The sequence below is a fragment of the Dromiciops gliroides genome, chromosome 4 (genome assembly GCF_019393635.1).
Source record: "Dromiciops gliroides isolate mDroGli1 chromosome 4, mDroGli1.pri, whole genome shotgun sequence".
In the NCBI taxonomy this organism is placed as follows: Eukaryota; Metazoa; Chordata; class Mammalia; order Microbiotheria; family Microbiotheriidae; genus Dromiciops; species Dromiciops gliroides.
The window spans coordinates 9,510,383-9,536,313 of NC_057864.1; positions in this window are offsets into that span (position 1 = coordinate 9,510,383).

The following is a 25,931-nucleotide window of genomic DNA, read 5'->3' on the forward strand; positions in this document are numbered from 1 at the left end:
ATCTAAAGAAAACAATTATAGGGTCACAGTGGACCATGGTTCAAATCCTGTCTATGATACTTACTCATCAAGCAAGTTTTGGCTTCAAATAAACTCCCTTTGCTTCAGTTTCCTTATCTGCAAAATAAGAAACTTAGACTAGCTGACCTCTGGTTAAATGAATCTGTTCCTAACGTCAGTGGAACAGGAAAGAGTTAAGCTCCTAATGGATGCACAGTGTGATGATGTAGTCCGTAGGGAGTGAAGTCCTGACTCTGGAACATGCTGCCTGTAACTAGGCAAGCTGCTAGATCTCTCCAAGACTTAGGGATTCTTGTAGCCTTTCACCGTGGAATAGGTGTGGCTAGAAGAAGTGTGCTTTGTCATCAATCTGTCCATTTACCAATGAAATCAGAGGTCTGTCCTGTGCCCCCAGGGGTATACGAGCTCAAATGAAAAAGCATTCCTGCCCACAAGAAGATTAAGTCTATTCTTCCATTTTACTCTTCTCTTAAGCAAGCTGAATGGCCTCAGTCCCCATCCTAACTCTGATTGTGGTGGAAAGAGGAGAGGTTGCTCTGTGCTGCATTTCTTTCCATGTTACCAGAGGTTTCCAAGAAGGCACTGCATGAGCACTTACTGGGAATGCTGTAAGGAAATCATCCCGAAAAAGGGAATTAGATGGGTTGACCTCTAAATGGCCCTTCTGATTCCAAGATCCTTAGGAGTTGGAGGTCGGAGAGTTAAGTTGAGGATTAGGCAACAGACAATGGCAGACATAGAAATACAAGTAAACAAATATTTTTAAACAAATGCCACATGTCAGGAGATAAAAAAGACAAAAAGGAAAAGCAGTCCCTGATCTCAAGGATGAGCTAAACCCCTTGCATTATGACACCAGCAGGAAGAACTAGAAGTGCATCATCTCATCTGATACCCTCAACACTCCCAATTTCTATCACTAAACATTCTGAGTTTGGAGCCTGCACCTCAAGCTTGAGAGCAGTGTCCCTCAGCAGACAACCAGGTACTGCCCTTATAAAGTAAGAAGATGCTTCAGATGTCAAGTACCAGACCCTTTTCTCAATTAGATTTGTATTTCTATTTTCAAGACAATCCTCTCTCACAGCAATCAATCAGGAAAAAAAACACACACACACAACAAAACAAAGGTCTCAAGGCTGTCATTAGTTCTCCTTTCTTCTAAATTAATCACTTATTTTGGTAATTAACAAAGAGTGAGTTTATTAATGGGAATCAAAGTGTCAGTAATTAGCTGTATCATACATTCCCATTTAACTGAGCTTTTTTTGGTAAACTGGCAAACTGTGCCAAAGAAAACTCTTTTCCTCTGACAAGTTTAAAGTTCAAATTGAGATGCAAGAGGAAATAATTAGGTATCAAATTTTCTTATATGAGTTATGGTCAGCCAAGTCCTACAACCTATCCCTGTGAAAGCTGAATGACAGTTTCCACCTTAGGAATCACTACAAAAGACTCAAAATGGCATTTATTTTCATAAAAGTATTTTCTGTGATGAATATAAAAAACTAGAGAGGTGTTGGATGACTTGTATAAAATGATGCTGTAATGATAATAATTATTATTTAAGTTATTTTTTAAGATTCTAGAAGTAAAAAAAAAAACATAATCTTTTTCCTTTCTTACTGCCTGGGAATGATACAAGTCTCTTTATTGGCTTCCAGGTTTGTAATTAATTTGGACTGCCCTGCTCATAACTCTCAAGTTCATAAGAAGATAACAACAATAATAACAAACATCAGTAGCTGCCACCTAAATTGTGCCTTAACAAAGCAATATATAATCTTTCATTTAAGGTAGATTTGAAACTGATTCAATAGTCAGAACTAAAGTGGAGAATTTAATGGTTTGATGTCATCTTGGGGAGAGATTACCAGTTGAGTATCCTAGGGACACTCTGACCTGGGACCTATACTGTTTAACATTTTTTATCGAAGACCCAAAAGAATAAAGACACACATGGCCTGCTTATAAAATGTGCAAGTGACACAAACCTGGGAGTCAGAGCTAATGGGTTAGATGATGGAGTCAGGATTTAAAAAGATCTTGACTGGTCAGAAATTTGGACTGAAACTAAGATGGAATTTAATAGAGGTAATGTAAATTTTTACAACTTCACATGCATAAGGAAGAAGGAAGGAAGAAATGAAGGAAATAGGGAGAGAGGGAGGGAACAATTATTCATTAAATACTTCTTATGTGTCAGGAACTGCACTAAATGTTAGGGATACAAACATAAACAAAAAGAATGACAGTCTATGTCGCCAAGGAGCTTACATTTTATTTTTCTTTTTCGTGGGGAAATGAGGGTAAAGTGACTTGCCTAGGGTCACACAGCTAGTAAATGTCAAGTATCTGAGGCTGGATTTAAACTCATGTCCTCCAGAATCCAGGGCTGATGCTTTATCCACTGTGCCACCTAGCTGCCCCAAAGGAGCTTGCATTTTTTTAAAATAAAAGTATTTTATTATTTTCCAGTTACATGTAGAAATAGTTTTCAATATTTGTTTATATAAGATTTCCAATTTCAAATTTTTATCCCTCCCTCCCCTCCCTCCCCTCTCCCCTAGACAGCAGGTAATCTGATATAGGTTATATATACATAATAACATTAAACATATTTCTGCATTAGTCATGTTTTAAGAGAAGAATCAGAACAAAAAGGAAAAACCTCAAAACAGAAAACCAACAGCACCAAAAACAAAAGAAATAGTATGGTCCAATCAGCATCCATATTCCACAGTTCCTTTTTTTTCTGGATTTGGAGAGCCTTTTCCACCATGAGTCCTTTGGAATTTTCTTGTACCCTTGGCTTGGTGAGAAGAATCTAGTCTATCACAGTTGATCAACACATAATTTTGACGACACTGTGTATAATGTTCTTCTGGTTCTGCTCATCTCACTCATCATCAGTTCATGCAAGTCCTTCCAGGTTTCTCTGAACTCCTCCAGCTCATTGTTTCTTACAGCACAATAGAATTCCATTACATTCATATACCACAACTTGTTCAGCCATACCCCAATTGATGAACATCCCCTCAATTTCCAATTCCTTGCCACCACAAAAAGAGCAGCTATAAATATTTTTGTACATGTGGGTCCTTTCCCCTTTTTTATGATTTCTTTGGGAAAAATACCCAAAAGTGGTATTGTTGGGTCAAAGGGTATTCACAGCTTTATAGCCCTTTGGGCATAATTCCAAATTGCTCTCCAGAATGGTTGGATCAGTTCAAAAGGACCTTACATTTTAATGGAATGATATTCAATATGGTACAAGCATGGTTAGATATAGTTGCATTAAAACAGATAAATAAACACCCAATTTCCTCATCTGGAAACTTGGACTCTGCCCCTCAGTTTCTAAACTCTGACAGGTGACCTAAATTCATTTACTTATTCAGTTTCATACTAATTAAAATGCCAAAAAAAATGATTTCTAGAGCTAGAAAAATAATGGCAAACATTTAGAAGAAGAAATGGGGAAACATGTTGAGAGGAAATCTAATGAAAGGGAAGAGGGCCCCTCAGTACCAAACTTCCAACAATCACAAAGCTTTCACTATGCTCTGAGATCCTGAACTCCACTCTTATTATATGCTATCTCCATATCATGCTCTGAACAAGTTTTTTTTTCCTTTCACACTCCTTTCCTGCTCCCCACTATATTATATCTCCATTGTTAATATATAAGCTTCTTGAGGGCAGGAATTTTCTTGCTTTCTTGTATTTCTGTCTCCAAATGCTTCATACAGTAGTCAGCACATAATAAATGCTTTAAAAATGTTCTGTTTATCTAGCGTCTAACTATCTGAATATCTATCTATTTAGCTTTTCATCTATCAATCTGTATCTCCATCTATCTATCTATCTATCTATCTATCTATCTATCTATCTATCTATCTATCTATCTATCTATCTATCTATCTATATCTACCAATGTACAATAAAATAATATTGTCCTCAGTCTTTCTACCTGGCTTTCTTCTTCTCCTGGCACATAGGAGGTGGTTAATTAATACTTGCTGATTTGATTCAACTGTCCTTTAAGTTTGACAAAGCAATATTCTAAGACCAGGAATTTTTTAAAATAGCATTTTCTTCCTCACATCAACTTTTTTCTCCCATCACTTCACCGACATTTTGGGAGGGCATTAAATTACCCTCCCTTCAGCATGTTACCAAGAAAAGTATATAGGGCTGAGAGCCAAGATCCCTGGTGACTATTCCAATCTCTTCCTTTGACTTAGTAATGACTTTGTCTGTCACTCGACCTCTGCTGTGCTTCACATATAGAGGTGGCTCCAATGCTGTGTCAGGCCACTGAATAATGATCACAAATCCTGGATTCCCCAACTGAATAGCCTACTTCCTTTTTCTATCAAAGTCATAAGAATGGACTTGGAAGAGAATCATTTCATGTAATTCTTTAACATCAGGATTTAGGACCATTTTGTTTAATTTCATTGGTATAGACAACAAGTAGTGATGACACCCCATCTACCAATCCAAATAGCACCTGTCCTGTTTGATAATCTTAGAGAGTTGTTTCGGGGTACTGAGAAGTGAAAAGATTTTCCCAGGGTCCCATTGCCATTGGATGCCATAGGGAGGACTTTAACCCAAGTCTTTCCATATCTGATCTTAGATAGCTTAGATACTCCGGACAAAAATGGAATATAAATTACTTTATTTTTACAAAGTAGTGAGCCTCAAGTTGAGGCTGAATGACCAGTGGTTGGAGATATAAAGTGGAAGTTTGTTCATATAAAAGATGAACAAGGCAAACTCTGAGATTATCTGCTTTATGATCTAGGTTTGAATCAAGCTCATTAACCTGGAAACTTTCCGGAAATTATATTTCTGGACTCATTTTACTCATCTGTAAAATGATAGAGTTTTTGAATATATTCTCAAAGGTCCCTTGTGTCACTAAATAAAGGGGGAATTAATCTGAGGTTCATGGATAGATTTCAGGGAGTTGTGATCTTGGGTAGTAAATAAAAGACATCTAAATTTTTTGGTAATCTTGGTATCCTTTGTAATCTTATGCAGCTTGTTTTCTGCATTTAAAAACACTGTTCTGAGAAGGCAGACTGTGGCCAAATGGGCTCATTATTCCAAAGGGCAAAGAATCCCAACTTCAAATGTGTATGCTGTACAACTGTGTGAAGCAGTGGCAAAGGGGACAAAACGTTTTACTTGTTTTTATTTGGTTGGGTTTGGTTTTGACTTTCATTTTGTCCCCTGCATTTAGCACCATGGTGCCTGCACTTCATAAATGCTTACTGGCTTGATTGAACTTCCCACTGAACCTGCTGTCAGGAAGAGCTGAGTTCAGATCCCACTTACTATCAGTGCAACCTTAGGCAAGTCTCCTGATGTCTCTGTACCTCAATTTTATAGGAACCCTTTGAAGAAAAAAAAGTTAGTCCCTACAGGGTGAGGTCAGTATATGTCCACAAAGGAAAAATATTTTTTCTCCAGTTTCAGCGAAAATGAATACACACATACACAAATATGCATATACTATTTATATAATATATATTTCTATATTGCATATACTCTCTATTCTATTTAGATAATAAATATCATATGTATGTATATATATATGTGTGTGCGTATGTGTGCATATTTACACACACACACAAATTTGGCAGTCCTAGATGCTGAATTGAATTGTCAGGATTTGGGGAAATAGATATTTGGAAGCTAGAGAGAATGAAAGGTTTGCTTTGTGAATTGCCATCTATTCCAACCTCTACCTGAAGCAAGCCTTCCTTCTAGAACATCCTTGCCCAGCAATCATCACTGATTCACTTGAATACCTTTAGTGAAGGCATCTTACTACCTTAAAAATGAGCCCATTTCCACAGTTGGACGCCTCTTATTGTCAACAAATAGACTTCTCTTCCATTGGCCTGAAACTGACTTTTCTGAATCATTATAAATTGTTGGGGGTTGGCATCATGATAACTGCCCACTGTGGTGAAAAGAAGCATCCCTTTGGCTACTGAGGACCTTGATTCAAATCCTTCCGTTACCCCCTACTTGATCTTGGGTCTCAGTTTTCCCTTAAGAGTAAGATAATGAGGTTGACCTGGGGTCATCAAATGACAGAAGTATATCTGGAAGCACCTTGGGGGCGGGGAGCTCTCTTATCCAATTTCCTCATTTAACAGATGGAGGAGTTGAAGCTGACCCAGCCCATTGTCCTTTCTACTGTATATTTTGATGATCTCTAAGTCCTGTGACAATCACAGAACTGGGGGATGTCGGGGAAGCAATTCCCCTTCCCTCAATGTCCTCTTCTTCATCTAGAAATAGGAGCAGTGTAGCAGCTTCCAAGTGAGCTGGTCTCAGAGGTCAAGCCCCCTGCCTCTGCCTCCTTTTTGACACCTCCTAGCTGGGTGACCATGTGCAAATGTCTGCCCTTCTCTGGGTCTCCAGGTAGCTTTCTAAACCCGCGACCTGAAGAAGCAGTGGGTGACAGCATTAGGAGGTTCTTGGCTGCTGGAGCATGAAGCTCTATCTAACAAGATTCAATTTGAGAAAGAGAAGCTGGAGTCTTGGGCATGTTGGTTCATATTGGTAAAAGAAGTTTGCTCACTGGGATCTCTCTAGATCAAGGAAATTATAGTCCAGACCCCATTCTGCAAAATGGAAAAAAAAAAAGAAAGTTTGTGAATGCCCTTTTTCAGAGGATGGCGGCAAAAAGGCGGCAAACCTTCAAATCCTCTGGGATTGTGTTTAAACCCAAACTGGGATGGCATTGGTGAAGAGGATTCCCAATGAGGGGCCTTCCCTCCCCACCCCACATGCAGATCAGCTTCTAGTCTTCAAACTGTAGTTCTGAAGAGTGGCTTTGGACTCAGAGAAGTTAAGCGACATGTCCAAAGTTACACAGTGAGCACTTGTTAGAGGGAGCTTTTCTTCCCTTGGAGTTCAGAATGCCATCCCATGCACCACTTTGGCTCTCTACTGATGTATCTTCTTACTTAACTACTTACCCCCCATTTCTTTATTCGTATTATGTCCCCCATATGATTTACTTTATTGATATTGATATTTAATTCACTCATCTCTGGCTTTCCCATCTAATATGGCAGCCTATGTTAGGGTCCCTGTTTGACTCTCGAAGAGCCATCTTTGGCCCCTTCCTTCCATGAGCTAATGCCCTGAAATAGACCAAGATATGATAGAATGTGAGCAGAGTTAAACAGTCACAGTCCCTGTCCCTGATTTCCCAAAGGTCTTCAGAGGCCAGATGGGCTGTGGAGCCTAAGGGCCCATTGAGGCAGCTAGAGTACCACAGGGTAGATGGTATTGATGGGGCTTTGCTTCTCAGAAGGGCAGCCTTTGTCCTTCTCTTCGATTTCAAAGGCCCTGGGGCAGATGTGAAGAATAGAATTCTCCAAGCATCTTGCTGAAGTCCATCCATTCCAGCTGTTGAGTAACTGACCCAGAGGACTGCTTGGACAGTACCAATCAAAACCGAGTTGTTAGACATCAAAAAACAGAAAACAAATTAAAGACCTTATGTTGCTATTTTTTTAACTGACCTTGACCAATCCCAAAGCATTTATGGAGTGCTAGCTGCTGAAGGTACAAAGACAGAGTTAAAATAATCCCTGCCCCGAAGGAGCTCCCATTCCATCTCTTCCCTTAGACATGTCTCCTCAAAGGAGTCATTCACTCATAGGATGCAGAACCAGAAAGCCCTCAGATAGCATAGATTCTGATCCACTTGTTTTACAGATAAGGAAGCTAAGACTCAGAGGGTTAAAGTGATTTGTCCAGGGTCTCACACCCACTAAGTACTTCTGGAGAAGCCTGAATGTGGATCCTGCTGACTTCAAGGCCAGGGCTCCAGGCACATACCTTCATTCTATTTAAATATGGTTTTCATGTCAACCTTAAGTCTTCTCTTGTTTTTAGGCTCAGAAACTTTCTGGCTAAGTCACCCTTGAATTCTGCTGTGCTATATGGAAATTATCCCATTTGAGCATGAAAAATGGTGAGTCTTCACATGATTGTCATTACCCTGGTTATGCATTTTTTTCATCTACACCTGACAAGGCATGTGAATGCAATGTCAGGTGTCACTCACTGGGCCCTAATTTCCCCTCACTGCTAATTTAACCAGAAGTCTGAGATGTGACTCTTATGGATGCTTCTCTTTCAGTGAGACAGAATCATTGTGGAAAGGGTGTGAGGTGGTTTTGGTGGGGACAGTTGGTAAGGAGACATCAGTGATTTCCTGCTTACACATAGATTGTTTTGGACATCACAGTTCTTTATTAACAAGCATGTACTTGAAGGAAGGAGGGAGTTCCAAGAAATGCATGATGGAAAAACTAATGCATAAACCCACAGGCCCACCTTTGTTCCCAAGCAGACATTTGGACAATCCCCACTTCTGTGGTCAGGTCAAAGGGTGAGGACTATGACAATTCTCTGGGCTAAAACCTAGCAGAGACATTGATCACTAACATGCAGAGGAAAGTAATCAATCAGTAGGCCATATAGTAGTTAGAGTACTGGAATTATAGTCCGAAAGACTCAAACTCAAGCCCTGCCTCAGAAACTTACTAGCTGCAAAACCCTGGAGCAAGTCTTTACCATTAGTTTCCTTATCTAAAAAATAGAGAAAAATAATATTACCTACCTTTCAGTTAGGGGCACCCTGATAAATATTTAACAATCAGCTCTCTGGAAAAATGTACACAGTACACATTTTAAAGTTTAATCTACAGTATTATTAAAATTTTCTCCCTAATTTTCATCAACAAAACAATAAATCAAGCCCTGGTTTGTAGGATTGCTAAAACTGCTACGAATAGATTTCTGAGTAAATGTTCCCGTTACAATTTAACAATCAGCATTCTAGAGTGGGTAGTGACCAGCTCTGGAACACCTCAGCCCAGGGTTGTTTTGAGGGTCAGATAATGAATTATCCGTATTTTGTGAACTTTGAAGATGTATATGAAAGCTAGCCATCATCATCATTGTTATTGCATAGATTTAGATCTGGAAGGGGCCTTCAAGGCCCTTTCATTTTACAATTGAGTAAACTGAGGTTCATGGAGTTGCCCAAGGTTAAAGAGGTAGTAAGTACCAGAGACTACTGACTCCAGATCCTTTCTACTAAGCCATGCTGCCTCTCAAGCTATGTTGAAGGGCTTCAATTCCATGTCACATGGAAATCCATTGAAGGAAACAGGAATGTTTACTCTGGCTAAGTCAAATGGGACATAATAGCTGTCTTATTCCTTACAGGGTCATTGCCTAGAGCAAAGCTGTGGGTCACAACCCCATATGGGGGGTGTCTGAAATTTGGGGGTCCCACAACCACCAAGGCTGGATCTGAACTCAGGTTTTCCTGACTCCAGATCCAGCAATCTATCTGAAGCATTATCATCTCGCTGCCTCTGAAGAATGATAAGATTTTCTCTGTTTCACTATGTAGCTCAGAACTTTGATAGATAGAATTGGTCATCATAGAGAGATGAAATGTTGACTTGATGTGAAGGGGAAAAGCAAAGAAACACAACTTTCAAATAATCAAAGATCAATGTGTTCAAAGGGCTTGGTAGTATAGTACCAAGTTTGAACCCTAACTCAGATAATGTACACGACCTTGGAATGAGGGTGTTAGATGAAACAAACTCAGAAATTTCTTCCACCTCTAGAACTAGGAGCCATTCTCCTTATATTACACTTTTTAATGGTAAGGGAGCATAAGCTGGGCAAGGTCCTGAGCTGACAGTGTGTATACCCCAGTTAATTTCTTCTCCTAATTTGTGGTATTGTAAGTGGTGAATCTCCCTGGGATTCACTTTTGTCAATTATTCAATAAGGTCAATACTTTTTGTTGACAGATGTTGAAAGCTTGTTAGGATGCTGGGTAAATAGGGATTATTATATTCATATTCATAGAATAACGAATTGCAATAAATCATGGAGCAACTTTTAATTCTCCCAGTGGGGATTTCTTGCTAAGCTGATATAATCCTAGCTAATAAGCTACTCAATCAATAGAATCTTTTCATCAATGATGCTTGTCTGACAGATGTGGCAAAATTTCTGGAAGAGATGAAGGTTTTTGTTATTATTCTGAGATCATGTATACTACCGTGAGAGCCAAGATGGACAGTAGTGGAAGGGAGAAATTAACTGCCTTGTCCAGGCCTCCCAGAGTGCAGCTGGGTCCAAGTGGAGCTGGACTCCATACAAGCCACCAGTATGGGCCCTCTTGGGAATCTGCATAGATAGCCAGGATAATATTGACATTAACCAGCAAGGCACAGATGTTACTAGGTCACATCAATTGAGCTATCAACAAATGATAATTAAGTGCCTATTATGTGCAAAGCAATATTAGAATTATTGACTTATAGGGAAGGTGAGGAGTAAGGCATTGCTGATATTTAGATAGTGCTTTCTGGTTAATGAAACACTATACACCCACAGAATCTTAACAAAATATCTCTTCTACAATGACTCATGTGTAGATACTTACATATACACATACATGGATATGCAGAAGTTCTCATATGTGTGGATACATATATACACATGTGTACAAACAATGACTCATATGTATATATATATATGTATATATATATATATATATATATATATATATATATATATGATTTGTGGATGTGGATAGATAGATAATATAGATAGGTAGATAGTGTGAGATTTAAAATTGGATACTAGAGCATTAATCTCCCCTCTTTAACCTTTCCCTTAATTTATCTCCCAGACTAGTAAATGGAAGAAGCCTCTGGTCTCTAGTTAGAGCTTTTATTGTTTGGTAGTTACAAGGTGATGTTGATTAGAGGGACAGGAAAGTAGAAATACAAAACAAATAGTCTTAAGTCTAAGCTTAGTCTATATTCCGTATAAAACTCACCAAAAGCCCAAGGCCACCTTTGGGGGGTAGAGCCGAGTCAGGCACATGCTACGGCGAGCCAGGCCGAGTCGAACTCCAGTCAGCGTCTGTCTGTGCCGCGCGGCCAGCAAACCAGGAGAGCCGAAAAGAATGCTCACTTCCGTTCTCTCCTTGCCTTTAAGCTCACACCCCGGAAGTGAAGTGCTTGGCAGCCGGGCTGGCATGCGTAGCCCATGCACGGCCGTCAGTCTCCTCCCCAAAAGGGTGGTACTTCAAAAACTGGCGTCTTTCCGTATTCACTAACCGACTGTTAAAAACTTTTTACCACAATAGATGATAGTAAGATAGAGAGTTACTGAGATAGATAGATGATGGATAGATGGATAGATAGATAGATGGTTGCATGGATAGATAGATGCGGATATATGTCCACACATATGAGTTATATTTATGTAATATTAGATTCTAATCCCTGAGTACATCCCCCAAATTATATTATATTTACCTTGTTATCTATTACATATACTTTGTTTTACATAATGTTTATCTTGATAAAATGGAAGTTACTTGAGGACCAAGAACTGTTACATTTCTGACTTTGCATTTCCATTGCCTGGCTCAGTACAGGGCACATAGTAAGTGGTCCAAAATTAATGCTGAAAGATTTAAATCCCACAACAAGCCCTGAGATAAGTAATATACCATCATATACTTTTTATTGATGTAGAAACTGAGTCTAAGGAAGTTGAAATGCTCATACAAATAAATGGCTCATGGGCATATGGCTAAAAAGTCCTGGAGGGTGGTTTCAAATGCAGATTTTCCTGCTTCAAATCCAGCACTTTATCCTCAGTATCAGTTTTGAGAGATGAGTCAAATTGATTTAATACCTATTTATTAAGCACATACTATGTATCAGGTGCTGGACTGAGGTCTGGGACCTCAGTCCCTGCTCTCAAGGAATTTGTAATACCATTGAGAAGAAGAAAGAGAGCGTGTCCCCAATGTGTAGGATATTAGGTAGGCCATTTTAAAGGCAAGAGAGAGCTCCAGACAAAGTATTCTCAGAACAGTTAAGGACACTGAGAGCTTTTAGCTGGAATGTGAGGAGGGAATGTAGGGTCAGACAGTGCTCCATGTCCCAGTCAATGTGTCCAACCTTACTGGACATTACTTAGCTTAGTACACCCAGACCAAACCAGTCTCCTCTTTGTCCTTCACTCTCCTTGTTTCATTTCCTGCCTTCCTGGCTTTGCATTGGCTGTGCCTCATGCCTGGAATGAGCTCATTCCTTACCTCCACCTCACTGAATCCTCTTCCTTCCATGTGAAGAGATCATGCATTATCTTATACATGAAGCCTCTCCTGCTTTCCCTCCCAGACCCTCTTATGTTTAACTACTTCCTATTTATTCTGATTTTATAGGCCCTTGCTTTATGTCCCTGTGCAATGTAAGTTTCTGGCAATCTGAGACTGTTTCATTTTTTGTCCTTATATCCTCAGGGCCTAGAAAAGGGTCTGGCACATAGTAAGCACTCATTGACTGATTAATTTATGGAGGAGGTTCCTCCATTTATGGAGGAGGTTCCTACTCTCCAGGAACATGAGGGGTTTAAATGCATGACCCTATGCATGGAGGATGGACCCTGGGGTTAGGAGGGGCCCTGGGGGACAGGTCCTCCAGGCCAAGGATGCACAGAACAGGGAAATGAGGGCTAGGTTTGGAATCAGGGAAGCCAAGTGGAATTACAGGTTTGGCCAGTTATAAACTGGGGAGCCTCAGGCAAGTCATTTCATCTCTTCAGTTCTTCATCTATAAAGTGAGTAGTTGGATGTGATGACCTCTCAGTTTTGTTCCAGATCTAAATTTGTGATTGTCCCACCTCCAGGTGAAGTCCTCCCTGTTCTGGGGTCTCTTTCCCTACAAAAAGGGTGATTGAGATATCAGGGTCTCCCAAACAAAATAATTTCTTTTAAAAAAAAGTTTATTGTTTCCTAATCCATGTCAAAATTCCCCAAATTCCTCATCTTCACCTTGCTAAGAGGTTAGGACTGGAGGGGGGGACACTTCCTTTTTAAAAGATCAGGGGCAGTACTTTCATTTTTTCTATATTTCCTTATTTCAAGGCCAACTTTTCTTTAGAGCCCAAACATGCTACTAGTATCTGAGATCTGGCTACCCCATCATGGAAACTCCAGCCTGGTTTCCATGCTTTTCCTATCAGTCCAGCAGGGAATATAATGAGTAGAAGAGAGCATGTGCTCCACTTGGCTTTTTCAAATTAACAGCATTTATTAGATCTGAGGCCTCGAGGTCAAGGGCGTGGACACAATCCTCCACTGGATCAGAGAGCTTGACTCTGCTCCATATTGCCCCTCTGTGCTCCTGGGCTTCTGCTGCTAGGGCTCACCAAGGACACTGGGCAGGACAGCAGGTCTGGGCCATTTCCTCTGATGGATAAACAGCTGACAGACCCATGATACTAATGGCTGTTGGGGCCTCATCTTTGTATGGGAGGAAGAGCAAATGATTTTTTACCTTAATTAGGCTCTTCTAAGATAAAAATGGGAAAGTATTAAGCTTTGTTTTTGTAGAGAGCATTGTAGAGGCAATGCAAAAATTAGTTACGGATGTCTGAGATCATACAGTTAGTCAGGGCCTCTTAGAATGTCCTTTAATCCCTGGGATACTCTGTCTACAAGGGCCTCCTTCTAAATGATCTCCCACTATAACAAGAGAAGAGTTATTTGGAAAGCTAATCAATGATACAGCGGAATATCATTTTCTCTATATCTGATTCAATTGGCTTTAATTAAATGACCTTGTACTACCCTGAATGCATCAAAACCTCAAGGGCAGGTGATGAAATCACAGAGTGAGGTACTCTCTCTCTCTGCACTTGTGTAGATGGCATCCCTTACAGTCCCCAAAGCCACATCCCCTACACCATGATGAGTTGATGGTCAACAGCATGAATAGTGTGTCCAGACCAATCCATCTCCTGCTTGCCAGCCCTCTTCTAGGGTGGCAGGGTTATAGAGGGGAAAGACCGCTAGCTCAAGGTTGGATTCAAAAGCTGAATGTACCTTGAAGATTGTTGTATACATTGGTAAATTAGAGCATATGAACATCTCTCTCTGTCTCTCTTTCTCTGTCTCTCTGTCTCTCTCTCTCCTCTGTCTCTGTCTCTCTCTGCCTCTGTCTTCTCGTCTCTCTTCTCTCCTCCTCCCTCTCTTCTCTCTCTGTCTGTCTCTCTCTCCTCTGTCTCTCTGTCTCTATATTTTTCTTTGTGTCTCTGTTGTTGTCTCTCTCTTCTCTCCTCCTCCCTCTCTTCTCTCTCTCTGTTTCTCTCTGTCTCTGTCTCTCTCTCTCTCCTCACCCTTCTACCCTTTCTTCATGTCTCCCACTCTATCTCTGTTTTCTTCTCTCTCCCTTTCCTCTTTCTATTCTTTCTTCATCTCTTTTCACTTTCTGTATACTCTCTTGTCTTTCTTCTTTTCTGTCTCCTCTTTGCTCTTTATCATCTAACATGAGGAATGCAGATGAATTACCTTAACACAGACACATGCCATTTACCCATATCTTTTCTTTCTTTCTTTCTTTCTTTCTTTCTTTCTTTCTTTCTTTCTTTCTTTCTTTCTTTCTTTCTTTCTTTCTTTCTTTCTTTTTTGTGGGGCAACGAGGGTCATGTGACTTGCCCAAGGTCACACAACTATTAAGTGTCAAGTGTCTGAGGCTGGATTTGGACTCAGGTACTCCTGAATCCAGGGCCAGTGCTCTATCCACTGTTCCACCTAGCTGCTCCCATTCACCAGTATCTTGGTGAGATATTTCGATGGTGGGAGAATAGTACAGCAACAAGGGCAAAGGCCACAAAGTCAGAATTGTGGTTCAGTTGTGTCCGACTTTTTGTGAGGCCCCTTGGGGTTTTCTTGGCAGAGATCTTGCATTATTTTGTCATTTACTTCCCCAGCTCATTTTATAGATGAGGAAACTGAGGCAAACAGGGTGAAGTGACTTGACTAGGATCACACAGCCAGTAAATGTCTAAGGCCAGATCTGAACTCAGGAAGATAAGTCTTCCTGACTCCAGACCCAGTGATCTATAACCGGCTGCTCCTAAAGTTAACATGCCTACTTTCAAGCCCAATCTTTGATGTGCATATCCTTGGGCAAGTCACAGAATCCCCTGTGCCTCAGTTTCCTCTTCTGTTCAATAAGCACAATTGGACATGATGCTTCTGAGGTCCTTTATAGATGGAAAGCTATGACTCCATGACCTGATGACCTTGGGCTAGTCACTGCTTCTTTGCTGGACCCTCCCTCTCTTCTGTCCCAGCTCTGCTTCTGGATCTCCAGCCTTCCCCTCCATGCTCCAAAATGCCCCTGTCTTGGGACCCTCTCCTTTCAGATTGTCGGTCCTCTCATCAGCCCTGCCTCCCATGGATAAGGAAGGCTCAGGACAGCTGTACTCAGGCCTTCACTTCTCCTTGGCTCTGCCCTTGACGCCAAATGTTCTCACTGTGTCCCCGCATGGATTCCTTCCTTCATCCTTGCAGCCCCCTTTAGCTCTTTTTCTTTTTAATCTTTTTTTTTGTGAGGAAATTGGGGTTAAGTGACTTGCCCACGGTCACACAGCTAGTAAGTGTCAAGTGTCAGATGCCGGATTTGAACTTAGGTCTTCCTGAATCCAGGGCTCGTGCTTTATCCACTGTATCACCTAGCTGCCCCAAGATTTATAATGATTTTTTAAAATTTTTGTGGGGAAATGAGGGTTAAGTGACTTGCCCAAGGTCACATAGCTAGTAAGTAGCAATTATCTGAGGCTAGATTTGAACTCAGGTCCTCCTGAATCCAAGGCCAGTGCTTTATCCACTGCACCACCTAGCTGCCCCATGCTCTTTTTCTTTACTTGTCCCCATTTATATGTGACCTCCTTGAGGCCAGAGACTGCCCTGTAGTTGTCTCAAATTACATCAACATCTAGTAGTACAATGACTGGCACAAAGTAAACACTTTTTACTCACTTGAAGTTAGAAAGACTGGAATTCAAATCTTGCCTCAGACACTCACTGGTTCCCTGACCCTAGGAAATCCCTGAGCTCCTTCAGCCTCAATTTCCCCATTTGTAAAGGAAAATGTTTGTAAAAACGTTCCCTTTCAGCTCTACAACAATTATCTCCCAGCCTCAGTTTCTTGCCCTGTACACAATTAGGGTTCTGGACTAAATGACCTCTAAGGCTCTGCTTTTAGCTTTAGCTCTCTCCTCATAACATCTGGAAATGATGCAGAATGTTTGAGCTTTTTTATCGTTTGAGAGAAATGCTTTCAGAAAATGTCCAAAGCTCCCCGTGTCCTGCTGGCTTAGCTCAAACGTGTGTCCTGTTTCACCTTAAATAAGGCCAAGTCTAATTACAATTGAGGCCTATCTGAACCTGAAAAGTGATTAAAAGGGAAGAAGCTTTTCTCAAGCCAATGTATTTGTTTTGAAAGGCTTAACCTGAACATCGGAAATGTGCTGACCCGAGCATTTCATTTTCTGTTTTCCACTGAACTACCAAGAGACTGGCTAAGAGACCAATACATCAACCACAAGAGGCTAATTTTGTGTTCCAGCTGGGTTTGATCACAGCTATTATGGCTAAGAGTAGGAATCAAAGGAAGAGGAAGATGGTCTTTTGTGACCTAACTGCTTTGCTTTTTAATCCTAGAAGACACCAACTGAGTCAGGATGTCCTGGAGCCAGTCTCCCATTCATTTCTAATACCTGACCCTCCACTGTCCACTTCTTTTCCTATGGTGTCCATACTGAGAGGATTTTTTAAATTTAGGATCAACTCATGCTCACCAGTATCCAGTCAAAATCAATATGCACCTTCAAACAAAAAACTGGCCTAGAAGCCACTTTGCATGGAAATCGTTATCTCTAGATTCTTTGACAATCTCTTCCCAAGTTGTCTGTATTGGAGAGACAAATCGCCAGTGAAAAGTCATCATTATATGAATGCCTGTTGATGCAGGTTGCATGAAATATTTTCTTCCTTCCTTCCTCCTTTTCTTCCTTCCTTCCTTCCTTCCTTCCTTCCTTCCTTCCTTCCTTCCTTCCTTCCTTCCTTCCTTCCTTCCTTCCTTCCTTCCTTCCTTCCTTCCTTCCTTCCTTCCTTCCTTCCTTCCTTCCTTTCTTTCTTTCTTTCTTTCTTTCTTTCTTTCTTTCTTTCTTTCTTTCTTTCTTTCTTTCTTTCTTTCTTTCTTTCTATTTTCCCTGCCTTCTTGCCTCCCTACCTCTCTTCCCTTTTCTACTTATTTCATTCTTCCTTCCTGTCTCTCTTCTTCTTTCTCTCATTTTTTTTTCTTTCTCTGTCTTTCTCTGTGTGTGTGTCTTTCTTTCTTCTTGGTGAAATATTTTGAGACCCTTGAAAGTAGCATTTCAATCAACTTCTGTATCTCGTTCATTGGAATCTGGAAATTATGGACTTCTGCGTGTTATATTCAGATGAAGCTTAACAGTATGTTGCAGGATCTTTTAGTGGAAAGGGACTCTGAACAGGAACCCTTTTCCAAGAATCCCGACAGGTGGTCACCTCTACTTTATTTCCATTGCACTAGTGATGGGGAGCTTACTACATCTTGAGGCAATCAATATATTTTTGAATATCTCTGATTAAGAAGTTTTGTCTCATATGGGATGGAAATCCACTTCTCCTTAATCTCCACAAAGTCCTATCCATACATTATCTCATTTGAACCTCAGAATAGTACTTGAACTGTGTAGGAGATATCGGCATCATAATTTTAGATATGAGGAAAGTGAGGCTGGAATGACTTGTTCAGCACCAAACAGATATTTGAAGCAGAAACCAATTTTACCACCAGACCTTCCTTATCCCAAGTCCAATTGCCTCTGCATTATGCCAAACTGCCCCTCAGAAGAACACACAATGTCTGCTTCATATTGATTAAGGCAACATTTAAACTACTTGGACAGAAGGTCGTTTTGAGTGAAATTGAGGAAGAAGAATTTCCAGAACTTGCCAACCAATTGTATGTGGTATATGAGGGAAAGGGGAAAGTCAGCCATGACTATAAGGGTCTGAATCTGGATAAGGTGATGGAGTGAAGAATGGTGAGGACGAGACCTTGAGGATGTCATTTCATGGGCAGTTCTGTGCTTATTGTTGTGGAAAATAAAAGAATGACAAAAAAATCATGCCTACTGGCAGACTTAGATCATAAAGGCCTTGAAGGCCAAGAAAAGAAATTTAGATTTCAAGCTGTAGGCAACTAGAAACCATTGAATATTCCTGACTGGAGCAAAGACATAAGCTTAAACAGTTTAAGGTAGCCAGAACATCCCCATCATCTGGTATAATGTGAAAGGAAGCTTTCCTTCTGGGACAGAATCTAATTTTCTCCCTCACTGAACGTGGTCAAACAAAATATAAGATTTATATACACATATACAAATATGATGAGGATATAACATTTCCTCAGGGTATAAGAAAATTCCTCTGCTAATGGAGCTCTTCCCCTAATAGTGAGTGGAGACAACACAACAGAGTGTGATGAGCTCAGGAATCTGAGATAGAAAAGTGGTGACTAAATCCAGCCTCTGTCACCTACTTGCTGCATGACTTTGGACAAGTCATTTCCCTTCCTCTCATTTCCTTGATCTATAAACAGAGGTTATTGGACTTGATGGCCTTTGGAGTGTTGCTCAGCTGATAGATCAATGAGCCCATTGTAGGGCTATGGAAGGGCCTTGTACACGTTAAAGTCAGTCATCAGAGGCTGAGATGCTAAATCCTAGATAGCCCAAGGGAGTTTGGTGGTCATCTAGCCTAAACTCCCTCAGTTTACAGTGGAAGAAATGGAGATCTAGAGAATAAGCAACTTGGATAAGCTCATTCTGGTAGCCATTTTCATTATCTTATTTGAACCTCACAATAATCCTGTGCTAGTTGCTATTGTCCCCATTTTGCAGATGAAAAAAATGATTTCTCAGGTTCCAACACCACATGAGGTTCAACGAAGGATTATAAACCTGAGTATCCCTGACTGCATCATATTTTTACACTCTATTCATTATGATATATTGGCTTCATTGGTAAACTTATACATATTTTAGTTAGCAATGACCTCACTGGGAATTCCTATCCCACTGGAGTGATGGGTTTTATGAATCACAGATTCAGTCTTCCCTTCCCCTCTTCCCACGACGAGAGAATGCTCTAGGCACTGGGGAGCCAACAACATAACAAAAATGAAGCTACCCACTCAAGGGACTTCCATTCTAAATGTTACAATACTTCCAATGAAATGCTGAAGATACAAGTCACTGCTCCTGGGTCAGCACCTAAAACATTAACAGAAGCTTGCAAAGAGATACTGGCCAGCTACCCTTAGCCCCTTTAGTGAAAATTTCAACTTCATCCTCAACAGGATCCCTTTGCGCCAGGATTTTTTTTCCTGTTCTGTTCTATTTGTAAGTACTGAGATGTTAGTAGAGAGGGGAATAGGGCTTCTTTGCTCACTGAGAAAAGGATCTGATTCTATCTTAAGGCATCAACAAGGGTTTGCTCTATGAGCAATTCCAAGGTCATGTGGTGGTGGGAGGTGGGAGGCAACATTACCAGATAACAGGACTGTCTTGGTAAGGGCGCCATATTGACCAGTGTTATTTGGGTCCCTTCTATCTGCTGAAATGAACCAAATTATAAACCTAGAGTCTTCTAGTAGTCAGGTGAGCAATTTTTGCTTGGAGTTATTTCTCCTAAAATATGTCCAAAGATTCTCTATGCATTTGAATACTTGTTAAAAAATGGTTTCAGGTAAAAAAATGAAATCTTTCAAATGTCAATATAAAATGTAATTAATAAATAGATTTTTCAGATTCAATCAGACATTCAGGCAATAAACATTTATTAATGTTTTATTAGTACTAATACTAATTTGTCATTAGTTTTGATAATTTAGTTTCTCATATAATTCATCATTATTTTGTTGTTGTTGTTGTTCATTCATTTCAGTTGTGTCCCACTTTTTTGACCACATTTGGGTTTTTCTTGATAAACATATTGGAATGGTTTGCCATTCCTTCTTCAGCTCATTTTACAGATGAAGAAACTGAAGCAAACAGGGTTAAGTGACTTTCCCAGGGTCACATTGCTAACAAGTGTCTATGGTCAGATTTGAAGTCAGGAAGATGAGTCTTCCTGATTCAGTCCTGACACTCTATCCATGGTACCACCTAGCAACCACATAATTGGTACTAAGCCTAATAATTATTATATTGCTATGTGCCCAGAACTGTGTTGTATTGCAGGTACAAAGAAAGGCAAAAGATAGTCCCTCCCCTCAAATAGTCCACAAATTGATGGGGGAAACAACATGCAAACAAGTATGGACAAATCAGATATATACAGGATAAATTGAAAATGACCAACTGAGGGAGGGCACTGGTAATGAGGGAGGCCAGGGAAGATCTCTTATAGAAGATGGGATTTTAGCTGAGGGGATTCTGGAGTTAAAAGTCAGATTCTCCCCTGGATAAGACTGGATGGTATTTTCACAGACAGTGCCTTTCTGAGCTCATTCCCTGGTCCTGAGCTGGGCTTGGGAGAAAGCCTAGCCCAGGGGAACGAGTTCTGTAATTAGAAGCATAGGCATGAGAAGCAGGGTTTTGCTGCTTAACTTCTGTGGTAAATGAAGGTAAAGCATGGCATAGCCTTGCTAGATTGAAACCATAAAATCTTCAAAGCACTTGACTAATGTTGACTCATTCGATCCTTTCTACAACTCTGTGAGGCAGGTGCCACTGGTACCCCTATTTTACAAATAAAACAAAACAGAGGCAAGAATTGCCCAGCTTAGTCAGATAGCTTATAAATGTCTGAGGCTATATTTGAACTCAGGTCTCTCCTGACACTGTCCCACCTTCTATCCCATATACTGCTGAACTGCAAAAGAACCAGAAATAAAGAAGGTTCAGAAATAGGGCAATGACTGAATGAACTGTAGGATATCAATATAATGGAATACTATGATGATATAAGCAAGAAATGATTTCAGGAATTCAAAGCAACACAGAGCGACTTAATTTAGGTGGCACCATAGTGCACAGAGATCTGGGCATGGGATTAGGAAGACCTGAGTTCAAATATGACCTCAGACATTTACTAGCAGGAGGACCTTGGGCAACTCACTTAACCTCTCTTTGCCTCAGTTTCTTCAACTGTCTTAACAGCACCTGCTTCCCAAGGTTGTTGTGAGGATCAAATGAGATAGGATTTGTATATTCATTAGCATTGTGCCCGGCACATAGTAAGCATGCTACGCAAATGCAAGTTGGTGGTGGTGGAGTAGAATAAGAAGAATCCAAAGAACATCATAAGCAATCACTTCAATAGATGAAAATAACACTGAAAGGCAGTTGAATTCTGATTGATGGTAATGAACTATCTGTGCCTCAGAAAACAAGTGGTCATAGACTTAGGGTGCCTTCAAAGTGATATTGTCTATCTCTCTCAGTTTATAAATGTGAAACCAGAATCCTAGAAAACTTAAATGAATTTGCCAAAGCCATGTAAAAAAAATTGCAATCAAGGTAGGTTTGAAGCCTGATTCCTTGTTTCCAAATGCAGCTCTCTTTCAATTATCCTCGGTACACTTCAGTACATTGCCTTCCTCTCAATAGGCAGGTAAGGGACTATGAATGCACAATGTGTTATATCCTGTCAGAGGCACTTATCCTGCCAGTTGGATTTAGTTAATGTTTATTCTTTGTTATGGGATAGGCTTCATTTGTGTCTAGTTTTGTAAGGTGGTATATTAGGAAAAAGGTATACTTTAAAAAACATACAATTTTAAAAATAATATTCTTCTCAGTTCCAATCTGCAGACTATGTATGAAACTTTTATTACCTGTTTTCACCATACACTTTTGTTTGGCTGCAGAATGTAATCTGATTCCATGGAGATTTCTGCGCACATGTGGTAGGCACCCAAAAGCTTGTTCAGCAGCTCTTTCTTGGTTAGTATCCCCTTATGAACAACAAAAGTTCAATTTCTGTTTTATTTTATTTTTTAATATTCTGCATGTGCGGGACAAAGTGTGGCTGTCATCTATGAATGCCAATGAATCATATATTGAAATGGGGGCTGCAATCATAAATCATTCCCTCTACCTGCCTCAACTGGCTTCTGCTAATAATAATAAAAAAAAAATTCTGAGGTTACATCAAAGCAGCCGTGACCATAAAAATACATGCAGATGATCACACCCACCCAAGAACACATATACTAATTCATGGGCCAACCTTTCACATCCCTGTTTTGTGGTTCATTTTTAAACTGATTGAGCCATCAACAGCCCTATGGTGGCCAAGCGTGGCTGGCCCTCTGGCACTGGGGCAGCATAGCATGACTAAATGATACTTTTGCAAGGAAGCAAGTACACATAAGCCCCAGTGAAGTGGAAATTGACTGCTCTCAGGGAAGCCTAAAGATCGTGTTAGTGGTGGCCCAGAAAAAGGAGTGCTGTTATACCAAACTCTCCAATTTCTGTTGGGACTTAAGAGGTGGCGTCTTAAAGGAATTAGAAAGTTCCCAGTGAAGTGAGGCAATGATGGGAGGGCTCTTAGGAGCAGCCCAAGGGAACTTCTTTGTCCTCTCCGTGGGCAGAAAGGGGGGGATTCGCTTTGGTGTCCACAGAGGCTTTGTCAATGTCACAGAGGAAGAGATGACATCATCTCCTTTTTAATCTCTACTTCCTGGTTTTCCTAAATCCCAGCTAAAACCCCACCTCCTGCAAGATGTCTTTCCTGGCCCTCCTTAACCTTGGGCCCTTCCCTTTGATATAATCTCCAATTTATCCTGCATTTCTCTTTCTGGTAAAGTACTATTTACATATTGTCCATCCTCCATTAACTTGTGATTTCCTTGAGATAAGGCGTTGTTTCCCGCTTTCTTTGAGCCCCAGTACTTAGTCCAATGCCTGGCAACCAGTAAATGCTTAATAAATGCTTCTTAGTCTGACTTGATTTATTTATTGCCAGATTATTGCATAATCAAGCAAGTGTATACTCAGGAAAAGAATGCTAAACTTCAAATTAGGAAGAATATAAAATATAGCTTACATTTATAGAGCACTTTGAAGTTCATAAAATACTCTATATACATTACCTCCTGTGACCTCATAGCTCTGGAAGTTAGGTAGTATCATCATCATTATTCCTATGTTACAGATGAAAAAATGGGACTCAGAAGGTTTAACTATCTTATCAGGGGTCACACAGCTAGTGTCTGAGGTTAGATTTGAACTCAGGTCTTTCTGACTACACATCTGGCATTTCATCCACTAGATTCCCTAGCTGCCTCTGTAGAGCTTGATATTAATGTCCTTCTTATATTCTTAGCTTTCCTATACCTCAGGTTTACAATTTGTAAAATAATGGTGATACTGGGAGTGCTGGGAAAAATAACAGGCACCATAGGGGCAGGAGTTCTGTCACCCTTACTTTGTGTTTTCCCAGTACCTATCACTGCTGGACATATGCCAGTGTTTCCCCCACTATATAGTGTTAGAAGGGCCGTGGTGATACCAGTGATTTGGATAAAGGCATAGAAAAGGCATCTTTTTTTCAAATTTACAGAAAACTTAGAGTTAGGCAGTTTGGCATGGGTATGGATGGCCACTTCTCATGGATGCTGGAGTGATCATTCCATTTTTACTAAGGGTTGCATTAAATGGTCCCTGAGATCTCTGCCTACCTAGAAGTTGTGTGTTTTGGGTTTTCTGCAAATCAAGGATGCATGGTTACATTGATATAGCTTCTCTATCCACCAATTCAGATTCCAGTTACACAATGACTTCGGGGGGATGTTTTTCAATTGCTGGTATGACCAAAAATGTTAAAATCCTGTAGCCAATGGGGTAATAATACTCTCCCAACTTAGGGAGGTTGATCTCAACACAACAGGCATTCCATTCTTTCCCTTTCCTGTCTGGAAGAAACAGCTAGAGTTGAGTTTCAGATCCCAATAATATGGGTATATGACAATGAAACAAGAGAGCAAGGCTTCTGGGGTAAACAGGAAGGTGGGGGAGGGAATAAGCACCTACTATATGCCAGAAATTGTGCTAAGTGGTTTACAAATATTACTTTATTCATTCTTATTTTTTTTTCCAAAAGAGGGGGGCATTCATGGTGATTGTTATGCAAAATATTAACTTAATAAATATTTGCTGAATTGAATCTGAGAACATTTTGTCTGTAAATTGCTAGGATATAAAATATTCTTAAGCATCTTCAGATCATAGCATTAGACCTGAATGGGAGGAGCTCGGAGATCATCTAACCCAAAACTATCATTTTATAGCTAATATTTGAACACAAATCATAAAAAATACAAAGAAAATGAGATAAGTATATTTAGACAGAAAGAGGCTAGTAGATGAATGAAGAATGAAAAGTGTAATAAGTTCAAGTGCTACCTTCAGATACTCTATAATAGGTGAGGGGGGACCACAGACTTGGAGCTAGAAGGATGCTGTTAACAGTTACCTATTCCAAACAAATCATAGTCCACACAGCTAGTCTTCCCACAACCTTGTGTTGCTACAAGAGTAAACACCCTCAAGATTGGCCGTATTCAGAAAACTTGTATTTTCCCTTGATGACTATTCTTTCTTTATCATCTTGCTACTATAAGTTAAGGTTTTGAACTATCTTTTGGGACTGACTTCCTGATTTTGCTTTCACTGATGCTTTGGTGAGATTGTTCAAAGTTTCCTTGGTCACCCAAGTTATTTTGTCCCATGGTAATCCTTGTTCTGGGCAAAGGAACTGCATTAAAGATTCTAACCATGCTTGCATAGATCTCCTAGGCCAAGGCAGGTCAAAGAGAGTTTGGACAACATTGGTCAAGCGAAGGCATCCTTATAATTAGAAGCTTGGGTTCTACCAAAAAGGCTAAGATGTCATGCTAGCTACATGTCTATTCTATTTCCTTTCCCTGGTAGGCAGGCTAGCCTGGATCACTTTATTATTGTCAGTTATTACTTAATTATTTTTAGTTTTCTTGATAGGCACTTAGTGGTGTGTTGGTACATTAATACAGGGACCTATGATAGTCAACTAGAGACTGTGGTGTTCCTCAGGCTGAGCTGAGCTTGGAAAATTCACAAATGAAGTCTTCTCATTCTGGCCAAGTTAGTCATGATAAACACAGGTTTTTAGGGAGAGGGGCATCTGGGATCCAGATTTCAATGGAGGCAAAATGAGCGTACTCAGTTTTGAAACTAAAATTGCTGGTGATCGTCAGTTACTTTTGTCTGCTGCCTTTCTCTTGCAGAGAGGAGATGGAACATGAATGTTAAGAGAGAAATACCAACCCTCCATTGTCATAGAAAACCTGCCTTGTAGGCCATTTTGCAGAGGGTGTAATTTATCCCAATCAAAGTATATTTATAGTATTTCCAGAGCAGGAAGAGAGATAAAAGTTCAAGTTATTAGGGATAAAGAATCCTTGAGTTCATGGTGAGGTCATGTTGGATTAGGGCAGCTGAAAGAACTTGAATATATTTGTGGGGGAATTAGCATCTATAGAAGCAGGGGCTCTTACCCTTTTTTTGGGATTTACAGACTCCTTTGACAATTTTATGTCAAATGTCTAACAATATATCTCTCTATATTTCTATCTGTCAACTTAATCTTTATTGATATCTCTATACTTAAAGCTCACAAAGCTCATGTTAAGAATCCCTTTGTCTAGTTTCAGGAAAATAATGGGTAGCTAAACTTTTTTAGACATGGTTGGGATCACTGTACCAAAAGGAATCTTAGTAGGGTACAGTAGAAGGAGGACAAGTGCTTACCCCTTCTGTAACTCAGTCTCCTCATCTGTAAAATGGGGATAAACTGATAACACCTACCTCAAAAGGTTGCTAAGATCAAATAAGATAATATAGACAGTGCTTTGAAAATTATTAAAGAAAAACAAAAATGCTTGTTC